The sequence below is a fragment of the Populus alba genome, chromosome 12 (genome assembly GCF_005239225.2).
Source record: "Populus alba chromosome 12, ASM523922v2, whole genome shotgun sequence".
In the NCBI taxonomy this organism is placed as follows: Eukaryota; Viridiplantae; Streptophyta; class Magnoliopsida; order Malpighiales; family Salicaceae; genus Populus; species Populus alba.
The window spans coordinates 10,979,023-10,995,065 of record NC_133295.1 but is presented as its reverse complement, the minus strand read 5'-3'; positions in this window follow the sequence as shown (position 1 = coordinate 10,995,065).

The window sequence follows — 16,043 nt, the reverse complement described above, 5'->3', positions numbered from 1 at the left end:
AGACGCTGGGACTGGTAAACGATCATTCTAGTAGCAGTGACTGATTTGGGCAGCATTCACAGCAGCAGTGACTGATTTTTGTGTAAAATTCACTGAAAGATCAAAGTCCAAATCCATGGAGAGATGGGCTACTGCTTACCATCATTTTACTTTTAACTTGAGCATTTGAATTCAAACTTTTGACTTACCAGACAAAATTGATGTGCATTTAGTATTCACGTGTGACCCTAGAAAATCTAGGGATAATTGCATGCAATATTGAGAAATACACTGATTTTTTATCGTGAAAAAAGGGCTAAGGATTTCAGACGAGAGTGCCTTTTCCTGTGCAATGCCGTGTTATTCACTTTTCCTTTTGGTCTCCGTGGCCAATTTTTTCAATCCTTCACTTTGAGAAAATGATACCCACTGTGGGATGATTAAAAGAGAGTATTGAGGTTGACTCCACAACAATGGAGTTGTGAACTGGCTATGCACTCGGGCCCATTGGTTCCCTAAGCTGCTTCCATTTCTCATCAATATTACGAGAGATACTGAGGCTCTTCTGTTTTAGTTTCAACCTACTGTGTTTGAGATTGGTATAAAGATGGTTTTTTAAAATGTTTTTTTTTATTTGAAAATATATTAAATTAATATTTTTTATTTTTTAAAAATTATTTTTAATATTAGCATATCAAAACTATAAAAAAAAACATATAAAAGAATTAATTTTAAGAGAAAAATAATTGAATTTTGGTGAAACGTCATTTGGAACGCAATTCCAAACAACACCTAAATAGTTGGCCCGCACTTCGTTGTGGGTCAGACTGATTTTTTAGCAACATAAAAAAACAATGCTCAAGCACTGTTAATGTATTTTAAAGAACAAAAAAATTCCACGACTAAACATTATAGAAAGAGAATTGAAAAACAATATCAATTGTCAATCCTCAAGAATTAAAATGTAGAAGGATATAATCGAAAAAAAAACTATGAAATTTTTTTTTAAAAAACAAAGCACCAGCAAAACCACATGATATTGCCAAAACTACCAAGTATTATTATGTGAACAAGATAATCCAATAGAAAGCAAAACAGGAAAAAGATGAATTTTAATTTTAAAAAGAATTGAACTTTAAAGGACAAAATACAAAAAGATAAAAAAAAAGTTACCTAAAAAAACCTCGGCTATTCAAATATACCTCTAACCTAGATCATAAGATGAAGATAACTTGAACAAAAAGAAAACCAAAGAAAATAACAAAGTTTATTTTTCAAAACAAACAACTTTGAAAGATATAGTCGGGAAAGAAGACGATATCAACCCATGTTAACTTTTCAAATCTATAACCCTAGTTAGTGACTAAACTAAATTAGAAGCACCGTATCTAGAAAGCCAATATTTTAAAACCCAGCTCGACCTCACAGTTTGACTTGTGAACTAGGTAACCCGAGGTTTAGACCGAGTTGGGTTTCAAAAGAAATTGGGGAAGAATTGATCTAGTGTAAGACGGTATAAAACCTGGGTTGACCCATATCTCAGTTAACCGAAGGAAAATCCAATCAAAATCCATTAACCATTTTCCTTTTTTTGTCAAAACAATATCATATTTTTATAAAACAAAAATATTTGGGTGACTTAAGTTAACTTGAATCAACTCACTCGACCTGTGACCTGGTGCTTGTCCTGGATTAACTCGGTAGGGTCTCAAAACAATGAGAAAAACCAAGAAGACCAAATTTTAATAAATCAAATATTGGATGATGAAATAAAAAATTCAAGGATAAAAAAATAGCAATTAAGAGAATAAGGATCCCATTTGAAAAAAAATAAAAAGACAACCTAAAAAAATAAAATAAAAAAAATGAATTCAAAATAAAAATTAAGAGAATGAGGACCGGATGAAAAAAAAAATCAAGATTATGGATCTAAAGATGAAATTGAAAACAAATTAAAATTTGATAAAAGGCTTAAGAATCAAAATTAAAAATCAAAATATTTAGGGTCAAACCTTAAATATCATCAAATTTTGAATTGAATGGAAAAATATAAAAGAAAAATTAAATTCACAAAAGAATCCAAAATGAAAATAAAAATCAAGAGAATTAGGACCAAATATCAAAAAACAAAAAATAAGATCATAGATTTGAGGATGAAATTGAAAAAAAATAAAATATGATAAAAGAGATAAGAATCAAATTAGAAATAAAAACATTGAGGGTCAAACCTGAAACATTATAAAATAAAAGGATGAATCCGATATAAAAATCAAATACCAAAGCATTAAATTGATTTTTTTTTAATTTAACACAATTAAAAGAATGAAGAACAAATATGATAAAATAACAAATAACACTCTTTTGTTTTTTTTTTGTTTTTTTTTTTTGCAATGGCAACATGTTTTTCAAAGTTGAAGAGAGAGAAAAGAGAGGAAAAGAAAAAAAAAATCATCGGAGTTCCACTGCGCATGGAGTTGTCACATGCACCATACTACCATAAAAGGGGTAGTGAGACACATCAAATGCGGCCCTGTAATATAGTGTCTGGCCATCAAAAGGTCCTACACACTTTATCTAAATGGTGTAGGTGCCTTCCAAATATGATTCGTGTAATGAATGCATCAATAATTTTTTTTTTTAATTTAATTTATGCAAATGTCAAAGTGCCCCTAACCCCACATAATATTAATAAAAACTAAAACACATGGTAAAATAAAAAACACATTATACTTTGCAAATCAAAGGTTTGAAGATTCTTGTATCCCCAATTAATCTTGTAATAATAAATTTATCATGTTGAAAATACCATATTACCCTTTAAAACATGCTATACAACTTAAATTATTAAGGAAAAAATAATAATTTCACTATAGAAATTCATAGTGAAACGCTGAGTTATTTTAGATTTTGTCATCATGTGATCTTGACTCCCTTCGGGTTCATACTCTCCTTCATTGCATTGCATGCTCCCAAAAAAGTGTAAAGTGATAAAGATTTGATGGGAAAGCCGTTCCAATCAAAATTTTCTTTGGTAAAGTGCTAATCCTAAATTATAATACGTAAAAAACATAGTATATACCACAAGTTATCCAGGACTAAAACAACTTTGTAAGAAAATTGTCCCCAAAGAACTTGTAAGGGCCCAGGCGTTGTCTGCTCCCATGTTCAAAATTTCCTTACAAAGTTGATTAAAGAAGCTGAGGCTCGAATGAGCCAGGTTAAAAATAAAAAAAAAAAAACCGAAAGAAGAAAAAATTTAACTGATTTAGTAAAATCTGGTTGTAAATCTATTAATTTTTATATTTTTTTATTAAAACGATGTTGTTTTGATTTTTTAAAAGAAAAAAATTAATCTAGCTGATTTGGTAATTCAATTAAAATTTGAAATCCGAGTTATAAATCGAATCAAATCTTAAAACTATGCTTGGAAGTGCACAAGCGTTGTCTGCTCCCATGTTCAAAATTTTCCTAACTGAAATGATGCATCTCAACAATGCAAAGCATCAACCATTTCCGACCGACCCTAAAAACCTCTCCCGTAATTTTACCAACCTAGCTTTTGTCATTCATGTGGATGAAGTTTACTTGAGAGAAAATCGTGGATCATTTTCAATGAGTGCTACCCACCCGTGCGTGCCATAAGCCAATCATGGGTTGACATGTGGCCCCGATAGAGCCAATCACGGGAGAGGGGGACATGGCCGCATCTAGGGTTTGCCTTTTGTTATACCTAAAACGTAGATTAATGGATTACCTAGCTATATATATTCTTGACATGATGATCGATTCTAAGCGGTAAATAAAAATAGATTTCCATGTTTTTTCTTCCTTGCTTGCCTTAGGTCCTTGCAAGGGAAGATTTGGAGAAAAGGTTGTTTGTCTTCATTAATCCAAAAAACTAAAAAGGCTAAGTAGATTACAGTAGCATGTCTGTAGTATCTGAGGAGACTCATTGTTGATTCAAGCAGTCTAATAGGCGCGTCATTGCCCCCCACGTGTATTTTTTATAATTGCATTATGGTTTTTTTTATTAATATTAATTATTGACCCTTGAACTATTAAATATTATTTAAAAACAAATGCACATGTCAAGATGGGTTATTCCAAGTACGAGGTGATAAAATTAACTTGAGTTAGCTTGCATTTTCTTACTAAGTTTTTTATTTATTTAACTTTGATATTTTTTGTTAAGTGTTTTTTTGGAAGTTTGATTTTTTTTTTAATTTTATCATTTTGCATGGAATAATTTGTCCTTGAGCTTTGTTATTTTTTTTGTTTTTCTTTCTGTTTGGTTATTATGATGGATGGTTGGTAAAGTTAAGTCGAGTTAGTTCTGATATTTTTTTTTGAAGTTTTATTTTTATTGAACTTTGTTTTTTTTGCTAGGTAGTTCTTTTGAATATATTTTTTATCCTGATCTCATATTGCAGGTTGTGGGTTTATCAAATTAGGCCAAGTTGACTTGGTTTTGCTTCTTCGACGTTATATTTTTTGAATTTTTTTTATATATATTTGACATTAGGTTATTAGGTCTTGAAATTTATGATTTATTTTCGCTTTTCTTTCTACGGGTTGTTTCAGTCTTATATCGTAAGTCATGCTTTGATAAATTTAACTCTATTTATTTTGGATTATTGTCGTTTGAATATTATTTTTTATCCATGAGAAAATTTGGACCGATCCGCGGTAGTGTGTGCTAACTATCTAGTCTTTGTAACTATATCTAACCATAAAAGAGATGAGAGGCTTGTCAAGTTTTAAATCAAAGTTCGGGGAAAAAAATTGAATAGAAAATCGAGATTTGACAAAGTGTTTTCTTTAAATAACCTTTTAAAAAAATCTTGTTAAGAAGTGTTTTCTTTATATAACTCTTGATAAAGTGGTGATTATTTGAACTAGCTAGTTAATCAAGAGCAATCCAATGGTGGAAAAGCAATACAAGAAAAAATTATTCGAAGACAAGATAATGTGTTTGCCATTCTTGGTGACTAGTAGATGACAATATGGGGGGAGTGAGAGGCAAGAACATAGTCTACGTGGTTGAATGTACAGCTTTAAATAATAATTTTCAAAGCTGAAATGATGAATTATTTGCTTCAGAATGTCACATCTGGATCCTTATCTTGAGATATGATCGCATGACAAACTTATATTTGATTGAGAAATCTCTTCTTTTTGAAAGAACGTCTAAGCCTTCCATATAAATCAAAGTCTCTAGAATGGACTTTTCCTGCTAAAGCTTATTAGTCGGTTTTATTTACAAAGGACAAATTTTAAACCCATCATTTTTGTGTTTAAGAAAAACAAAAAAGAACTGAAATGTTCATTAATTTCTGTTTTTTTTATCCAAAAAATGTTTGTCTAGCATAGCAACTCCATTAAATTCCATTTTCATCATTTTCTTTTCTTTTACGGCTAGCCTTACAACTCAATCTATATATTCATCAATTGTTTTGTATTTGAATTTGAGCTTCCTGTAATTAGGTGATATAGTTGAGTTTAAGATAGCAAGTAGTCAGGTATAGATCTACTACAATAACATGATGAGTTGTCCTAAACATATTATATAGATAATCTAACATATACATTTATAAACTAATAAGATAGATATTGGCTCAAGAAAAAGTTTGATCACGATAAGCTAGAATGATGGCTTAAAAGAACCATAACTTTTAATCTGATTATTGGATAGAGTTAAAAATATTACAGGAGTTTTCAGAAGCCATCTTCCTTATAATAGCAAAGATATCGCTATGCGGACCATCGGATCTTGAGACATCAAAAATCTTGTCTAAGCCCTCGGTTTTGGTAGAGTTGTTATTTCCTTTGTTATTTTCGAATTTCATGCATCATTTTGATTTTTATGGTTGTTTCCTTAGTATTCATGAATTTTAGTTTTTATTTTTTAGTTGAGGTAGGATTTCTAGTCTATTTAAAACTTTATAAACCTCCTAAAAAGGTAGATTTTATCATTATTATATTTTAGAGAATAAAAATATAAATTTGGAGTTTATATCAACCGCCCTTACCAATTAATTTTTTGTATTTTATGTGTGTTTGTTGTCCTTAGCTTCTGTATGCATCGTGTCAAAATATTAACTAAATAAATCAAATTGACAATATTTAATTGGTAAACAACTAATTATCTATCATTTGTTTAATTCAAATTTATTCAATCTAAATTATTGTCATTTAATTGTTATCAATTTCATAAAAAATCAACTTCCCTAAAATTTACAACATAACAATAAAATTGACAAAATATGATTGTTACTCATTAAACAACTCATCATTTCTTTCATAATAACATACCTAATTAAGTTACAAAATCATATTCAAAATTAATTTCATCAAATTATAAACAAATTCAAATTTTTTCAAATTATAAACAAACCCTGACATACAAATCAAACTTCAATTCTATATGAAAAGGTTATGAAACATTTAAATATACAAGCAAACTATAGTACAAATACTCCATATCAAATTAATACATTATCTTAAAACATAAATGAGTAGGTTTGCTTATTTCATGTACGGAATATTTAGAGAAAAAAAAGATACCATTACATCGATGTTGACAATACAGATCGTTGAATGGGTGAATTTATAATGATGAGGCCTAGATTTATAGCAAAATAGGAGGGGGGAGTTGTTTTGATTTGCAATTCAAGGAGGAGGATGAGGGGAGAATAGGGTTGCTGTCATTTATAATATTTTTAAATTTATCGATGAAAGTTTTGATGGATTATTGCAATGGAAAATACCAACAGTAAATCTATCAAAAAATAATAGCGTGTCATATTAATGATGAAATCATCAATAAAATATTTTTTAACTTTTAATTATTATATTGTTTCACTGATTTCATATGTAATTAACAACATAATATATTTCATTGGTAAGTTTGTTGAAAATGACTAACAAATATATTCCATCACTATTATAATAAGAGATTACCGTTGAAAAATATTATGTTTGTAATTCCGTTGTTATTTAATAATGTTTCGGTAGTGTTGCTCAACCTTACGATAATGAAATTTAATGAGAATTTCATAACAATCTCACTCTTGCTTTGCTGGCCGAGTTGCATATTTATTGTAAATTCACTTATCACATAATGAAATGTTCAGAGATTCTTACATAATTAGGTACACATTTAGTGGCTAAAAATTAAAGTGATTTTATAATATAATAACTGAATATTCCATTTAATATCACTAATAAATAATAATACTAAGGAATCACAAAATTAATGTTAGTGCATATTTTACAGCCAAAATATTCTGAAATATGAAGATATGTCATAGAATATTTCACTTCACATCATTAATTAACACTGAAGAATCATAGAATATAACAAACTTGATACATATTTTATAGAAAAAATTCTGAAATGAATTCTGATCGACCCTGGTTTATATGGGTCGTCTACAAGTATGAACTAAATAACTTGATAATTATTTTATAGCATATTCTACAATAAAATAATTTATCGAATCACTATTGACTCAAATGATCAAACAACCCTAGCCGATTAATAAAATTTATTGTTTCTAATCTTTTGTTGTATCATACCAACCCTATCAAGGATAGATTTAGAGTTTGGAATAGGTACCTTTTTGGTGTTAAGTTCTAAAATCACCGAGCATATCACTCACTTGACAATAAGTATTAAAAAATAAATGCCCAAGCATTTCTAAAATGTTTTCTAATATATTTTAATTATAAACTTAAAACATGATGTGTATTGGATGACTTTTAAAAAAAAATATTAATATAATAATATATTAGAGGATATTTATTTTTCAAATATTAAGATGATAATATATTGGATTGACTCAGATTAATTTGTCAAATCTACAATCTGAGTCATAAGACCGTGATAATTCTATACAAAGCAAATCAAAATAAATTATGAAAGTCAATTCCTCACCAACCTAGTGTTAAAGGATGAAATTCAAAAAAAAATTAAAAACAAAAAAACTATGAGAGTAACCAAGGTTAACCTGTCATGTTCGCAATCCGGGTCATAAGATTAGGATAACACCATAAAAAAAATATAACACCCAATTTCCAACCAACCCTATGTTGAAGGATAAAAGAAAATCAATTAAAAAAAGAAAAAAAAATAACTCAAGTCAACTCGGGTTAACCTATTCAATCCGCAATCTAGATTAAGAAACCAGGATAACTTCATTAAATTTAAATTAAAAAAATTACAAAACTCCAATTCCAACAAACCCAATATTGAAGGTTGAAATTGAGAAAAAAAATTAAATCAACGAGACCAGCATAACTCCACGTAAAGCAAGTTGAAATAATTACGAAGCTCAATTCCTAAACAATAGAATATTGAAGGATAAAATTGAAGAAGAAAAAATTCGATTAAAAAAGGATCCAAAAAAATAAATTGATTCAGCCCAGGTCAACTTGTAAACCTGCAACTTAGATCATGAGATCAAATAACCACATAAAATGCAAATAAAATAAAAAAATAAAGCCCAATTATGAATAAACCAAAAAAAAAATATAGTCAACTCGAGTCAACATGTCAAACCCGTGACTCGGGTTATGAGATCGGGATAACTCTATAGAAAGCAAATAAAATAAATTATAAAGCTCAATTTTCAATCAATTCAATATTGAAGGATGAAATCGAGAAAAATCAATTAGAAAAAGCAAAAAAAAAAAAAACAACAACCCGAGTTAACTCAGGTTAACGTGTTAAACTCACGATCTAGGTCATAAGATCTAAATAAATTCATCAAAAGCAAGTACAAAAAATCAAGAAAAAAACTAAATCCATGACACTCCCAATAGGAGGGAAAAAAAATTACAAAGCATAATTTTCAAAATAAGTTAATATTAAAAAATAAAATTAAAAAACAAGAACTAAATATATATAAAAAAGATTAGGTCGGTCGTGGTGAAATTAATAAATTAATAAATAAATAAAGAGCTCAAAATAGTATTTTAGTGAATAATATTTTGTGAGTGTGATGATAATGATTCAAATGTATCTTTTACTGTTAAATTGTAAGATTAAAAAGATAAAATAAAATACTAAAAAAACTATTTAATTGAATAGAATTTTATAAGTATGGTTATAATGATTTAATCATATTTTTTAATTTTCATTTGGTTAATGTCAATAATAATGTATAATAGTATCACAAATCCTTGTGTAGTTGCAAGTCAAGGCTAGAGGAATTTTAAATAAGGGTTAATTTAAGCTGTTGAAAACTGATGGAGTAATTGTTTGTTTTTGTATTTTAAAAATATATTTGTAAAAAATTAATTTTATTTATTTATTTTAAATTAATATTTTTTGGTATTTTAAAATTATTTTAATATACTGATATTAAAAATAATTTTTAAAAAATAAAAAAAATAATTTTTATATATTTTAAAATAAAAACTATTTTAAATAACAACCGTGAAAAGCTAAGTGGACTCGAGTGGGGTATAAATAACAACTGGAGGAGCAGTAAAAAGTGGTAGCAAAAAGAGTCTCACATCACGTCTCCTCCCTCAATTCCAAGTAAGCCTCTGTCAATGGCTCCTCTCAACCACCGCGATGGCGATGGCGATGTCGATGTCGATGTCGATGTCGATGTCGATGTCAGTTCTTGAATGTGAAGGCATTCACACGGAATTTCAATCTTTTTTATCATACTGTTTCGGATGGAACTTGAAGCTGCAGAATCTAAAATTCAGAATTGGCTTTCTGCATTCGACAGAGTGTCCTTCATACCTGCTGTCGATGTCATATCTACTCCTGTTTGCATCAAGAGAAAATATAACATTCCTATGTTAATTCCACACTTAATTATTGAGGAATAAAAATACTCTTAATTGTAATATAATTCAGTAAGTCTGATATTACCCTATATTAGGCAATCACATGAGAATGCAAGAATTCTTGTTGCTTTGCTTCCTCCATCACAGCTATATTTGGTTTGCTCTTCTTCCCTTCGGTCAGCTTCCTCAGCCATACTTGTATTTTGGAATACGTTGAAAGTCACCATTTTTTTTTTCTATCAACATCTTATCCTTCAATGTATCAAATACATTTCCTTTCTTGTTCTAGATAACCTATTTTTGTCTTTCCCTGGCTGTTTCATGGTAAAGTCGAATAAATATGCTTATGTTTTCAGGAAATTTATATTGTTGGTGAGAAAATCTAGTTTGAAAGCAAAGCTTATATCTTAGATAATTGATTAATCTCTGAGTTCTGATAATCTAATCCATCTTTCTTTTCCAAGGAGACTAGTAGCTGGAACCTAATACTTGTAAAAGGTTTTTTTTAGTAAATTTGAGGACTCTCTCATGTCTGTGTAAGTATTTTTTAAGAGAAAGAGCAATCATATTTTAGAGAAAGACTCTAAAAATAAATATGCAGTAGAGAATAAAGAGATTTCACCTCGTACTTGAAGGATTCATCCTATATTATAGTCTACCAATCTCTTATGAAGAGGAGGAGCTAAAAGGAAAAATATATCTGACCAATGTTTGGCCGAGCCTGAGAACATTGGATACTCAACCCTATCTTTGGTTTGTTTTAGAAAAGAGGATTCAAGTGAAAAACAAAATATGTTGATCCAGCAGTTGTGTAGAATTTATATGGCCTCGTTTAAAGTGTGTTTAACTCCTATTCACTATAACTATGTTCCTTGTTGCTTTTTTTTTTTATAGGGTTAACCTGACCGACAAGGACGTTACTACTAGATCCAGCATTTCACTAAGAATTTTCCATTTGAGTGAAAGTAAAATTTAGTTTGAGTTGATGTGATATCCCATATCGGAAGCGAGCATCCAAAGCCAGGGCTTTATGAGTAGTACTGGTTGTTGACCTGTTGTACGTGTTTTGAGGCATCAAGCTCGAAAATAGGCTCGTGACACTAGGAACAAAATTGTGAGGGTGGTAAGTCCCAAATCGAACAATAAACGGCAGGTTGGGCTATGTTATTACATTTGGTATTAGAACCAGGTGTTGGGTTCAGGAAAATGAATGGAAGTTTAATAAATTGTTAATTGGGTTCAAGAAATTGATCAGACGCAGGCGGTAAAGTGATTGCTTACACCTCTAGACAATTAAAAGCCCACGAGGTCAATTACCCGGTGCATAACTTAGAATTAGCTATTGTAGTATTTGCTTTGAGGATTTAGAGATACTATTTTTATGGGTCACAGGTTCAGATATTTACAGATCACAAGAGTATATTGACAGACAAATTTAATATAGCCTAGCCCAACTTGCCGTATATTGTCCGTTTTAGACCTTACCTCAAACATGCCTCAAGGGCCTCTGCTGCCTCAATAAAGTCTCTAGTGGTCCTGAATTTAAAGGCAACCAATCCTTGTATTAACTTTTCTCTCAGTCCATCCCGTAGTTTTTTAACCCTATGTTATTCACTAGGGGTATAATGTTAGGCAAACATGGAAAGGTCATGAAATCTCCTCTTATAGTCAAGCATTGATATGCCCCCCTGTGTCAAGGCTAGAAACTCTTATTCCTTGATTTTCCGATGATAGGAGGAGTAGAACCAATGCTTAAACTGTTCTTTAAACTCTACCCAGGACCAGGACCCTACAGGTCTTTTTGACCTCACTATTTCCCACCAAGACCGCATCTTGTTTGAAAGCAAATGGGTAGCACAAATCACTCATAAGCCCTCTATTACCTGCATCTAATCCAGAGTATCCTCAATTTTGTGAAGCCATCTACTAGCTATTTTAGCATCTAATTCGCCCAAGAAAGGTTCACACCCTAGTTCTCTCATACTCTTTACAGTCCGCCTTAATGTAACCACATTATCAACTGGGGCAGTAACTATAAGTATTGTCTATATTGGTAGTGCTATTGGGCTATCGGGGCCGAGGCATCAGGCATTGCCTCAATTACTGCCCTCACTATATGAGCTATGAGTGTTGGGTCAGCATGTAATGTAGGTGTTAAATACCCTATAATAAATTAATTATTTAATCTAATATTTTATAAGAAATTTCCTTTGATTGTAATTTTAGTGTGGAGATTGCAAAATAAAAAGAATGGAAATAATGCCCTATTAAATGGGCGTGTTGAAAGATTATTTCTTGGTTAATAGACATAATGCCTTAATAAAAAAAATAGGCGTGCTGAACCTACATCTTATCATTCTGAACATGAGTTTTACCTCTACTACCACTAGCCCTAGATAATAACTGTCGAGCTAGTCTGTCTACAGTGGTAAATTGTTGCCGACTCTGAGCATGTTGTTGCTGATTCAGAGTGATCTCAGTCCTACAATGAAAATTTCTTTGAAAATGTCCTTGACCCCCACAATAACAACATCCCTAGCCTAAATGTGGACAATCTCGCCATCTATGTTCCCCCTGCAGATATAACATCGTCTAGGCATTGCGGAACAATCTATTGGGTGTCTTTGCCCACATAAAGTCCATTATGATGTTTTTTTCATTTCCACTCTAGTATTAATAATGGGTGTAAGACTACAGGATGGACTGAGACAAGAGTTAAGGCAGGGGTCAGTTGCCTTTAAATTCGGGACCACCAAAAAGTTTATTAAGGCAGAAGAGGCCCTTGAGGTATGTTTTAGGTAAATCCCAAAGTGGACAATATACGACAAGTTAGGCTGGGCTATTAAATTTGGTATCAGAGCCAAGGACAACTCGTCTTAAGGTGGGGGGATTGTGATATCCCATATCGGAAGCGAGCGTCTAGATCTAAGGCTTTATGAGTGCTGCTGGTCGCTAACCTGTTGTACGTGTTTTGAGGTGTCAGACTCAAAAGTGAGCTCACATCACCAAGAACAAAACTGTAAGGGCGGCAAGGCCTAAAACAGACAATATACGACATGTTGGGTCGAGCTATTACATTGATTAGCTATCCGGGTTTGGATATTTAATGGTATCAATGAGGTTTCATTGGTACCAGGATTTCAGACAATATTGATTAGTTATCCGAGTTTGGATTGCTAATGGTATCGATGAGGTTTCATCAGTGTCAGCATGAGAGTCCAGAGCCAGGGCTTTATGAGTGGTGCTAGTCGCTGACCTGTTGTACGCGTTTTGGGACTTCAGGCTCATAAGTGGGCTCACATCACCAAGAACAGAACCGTGAGGCCGGTAAGGCCCAAAACAGACAATATACGACAAGTGGAGCCGTGCTATTACATTTGGTATCAGAAGTGGGTTCGCGTCACCAGTAACAAAACTGTGAGGGCAATAAGGCCAAAAACGAATAATATGCAACAGGTTGGGCCGGGCTATTACAATTGATGTGTTGCATGTCATGATGGTACCTTTATAATTTTCTTAGGTATAGTATTATGTAACACATTAACAAATATATCAATTGAATTGACCTTCATTAAAATTTTGTTGAGGTTTTCATTGAGTTAAATTAGGTTTTGAGGTGATATGTCTCTATACAAGGTTGTCAATACCTTTGATGTAGGATAACAAACAATTGGAGAGAAAAAGAAAAGAGAAAAAATAAGCTAAAAAGAAAAGATAGTAGGGAGATAAGAAATTTGTCTACAAGTTCTATTTTTCGTTTCAGCTAAAACTCTATAACATGTAGAAAAGTTATATATAAACAATAAAAAAAATTATTATGCTAAAGGCCCATTAAAATACAATAAAGTGCAATATAGAATAAAACTAAGCTCAATAATAATACCTAAATAAAAGTCCAATAAAGTGAACTAGAATGTGCTTAATTTCCCAATGAAATAGGGACAGGTTGAGCTATCCTTTGTCATCTTTGACAGTATACGTGTGTGAATTTTTTTCAATTTTGGTTACCCCACTAACTCTCTTAAGGTTGAAAAACTTGACTCCGTTAAGAACAACTCCAGGTGACTCTAATAATACTCTTATAAATCATGATCAAAGTAGAGTCCAAAGCAAGTCGTTTTGTCTATAAGTTAGGATTTGTTGAACCTTACAATCTCTATTAAAAACAACTTGTGCATAAAAAATAGTATCAATATGTTTTTTTGTGCGCCGATAATAAGATAAATGGAATAGGGGTTTCAAAGAAATCATCAAGGATAAATTGTTACCTTTTATATATAACTAGGCCCTTTATATTAAAAATAGAGCTAAGACCAAAGTTAAGTGGTAGGTTAATAATATAAGTATTAGATTTAACACTTTGGATGATCTAATACTATTCATCTGTAATTTTTCTTATTGGTTTTTGAAGGACCATATGATGCCTAAGTCAATAAACAAATGAGAGGAAAGTAATGGAGAGAAAAAACAAATGAAAATCTAAATTCTAGTTAAGAGGAAATGCATATTTGATGGGTGGTAGTGTATTTATCCACCATGCCTCTCACTATTTATTTGACTATAAAACATCATAGCTTGTTTGATGAATTGAGTAGGTGGTGGTGATTATTCTTTATGTTTCCTTACAATTAGCTAATAAAAATGGCTTACTTGAGTGGTGAATACTTGCACCAGGTGCTAGCCAATTAGAAATCTATCTCACATGAGCTGAAATATTCTTCTTTAATAGTATTCAACAATGGTACTAATTTTCTAAAAATAATTACAATCATACTTAATTTGTGTTTTATTGATGTTTGGATTCCATCAAGTATAAAAATAAACTTGAGAATCATGAGTCATTTAAGTTAATGGATCAAGATCCAAACAACACACTTAGATCATTATTTGGGCCAAGATCCAAACAACATGATTGAGTCATTGTTTAAACGATGACAAGAATGGTGTGCTTGTTAGTATTTGGGCCAAGCCCAAGTAGCTTAGAAAGACTTGTTCTTTAAATGATGACAAGAATGATGTGCTTGTCAGCATTTCGGCCAAGCTCAAGTAGCTTAGAAAGGCTTTTTCTTTAGGTGTATTAGCAAATAGGAATATAACATTAATATAACTTTTATTTAGTAATTGAAAATCATAATAATTTATAATATAAAAATTTGAATTTCCACACGATAATGTAACATCAATATCACTTTTATCAGCCGAGGTGTATATTTCCTATAAGGTGGTGCATATTTAATAATTGAAAATCATAGTAATTTTATAATATAAAAATTTAAATTTCCACACGAGAATGTAACATCAATATCACTTTTATTAGCAAAGGTGCATATTTCCTGGTGCACATCTAGGAATTGAAAATCATAGGAATTTTATAATATGAAAATTTGAATTTCCACACTTCATATCATTTATAACACTCAGGAATCAAAGAATTAGTCAAACTTATCAGTGCATATTTTACAGTAATAAAATTCTTCTGAAATGACCAAACGACGCTGACTGATTGATCTATCATAGAATATTCCAGTTCATATAATTAATAACACTGAAGAAACATAGAATTAAACAAACTTGTTAGCGTATATTTTGCAGTAAAAAAATTCTGAAATGACTAAACAACCTTAACCGTCCAGATCTTCACTTGTATTATATCAGCCCTAGAAAGGATTGAGTCACGTTTTGGAATCCATTGAAAACCATTGAAGGATGAGCAAGAACAGATATCCCACATTTCTTGAGGTATAGCGATTGGAAGTGATTAATTTTATAATCTTATAACATGATAACTGGGTATTCACCGAATCAAATAAAATTGTTAATGCATAAATCACGGTGCATTTCACTTGGTTGGCTGTCAGACGTTCTTTTCAATAGAGAGCCACTGCAAACCATGGAGGATGAGCAACAGTAGGTTCGGACAAATTTGTCCTTTTACTCTTATTCCGGAAAGAAAATTCAAAGAAAGAATCTCTTACAAAGTCGATGAATATGATTCCTGAAGTCTTTCTTCCTTTCTGTGTTCGCTCACTTTCCAAAACCCCCAACTTTGAATTGTATGCTTTCTAACTCCAACGTCCTTTTGTAGACAGGCACGGCAAAATTCCAAATGGGAAGCGGCGGAAGTTTTGAGCTCTATGTTCCAAACCTTGCTTTTCTTACCTCCGAAGAGCCAGAAGATTCTATAAACCAGTTATTTCTTTCCTGAACAAAGGGAAACTAGGAGCATCTCACTATCTTTGCAACTTCTCTAATAGACAAGA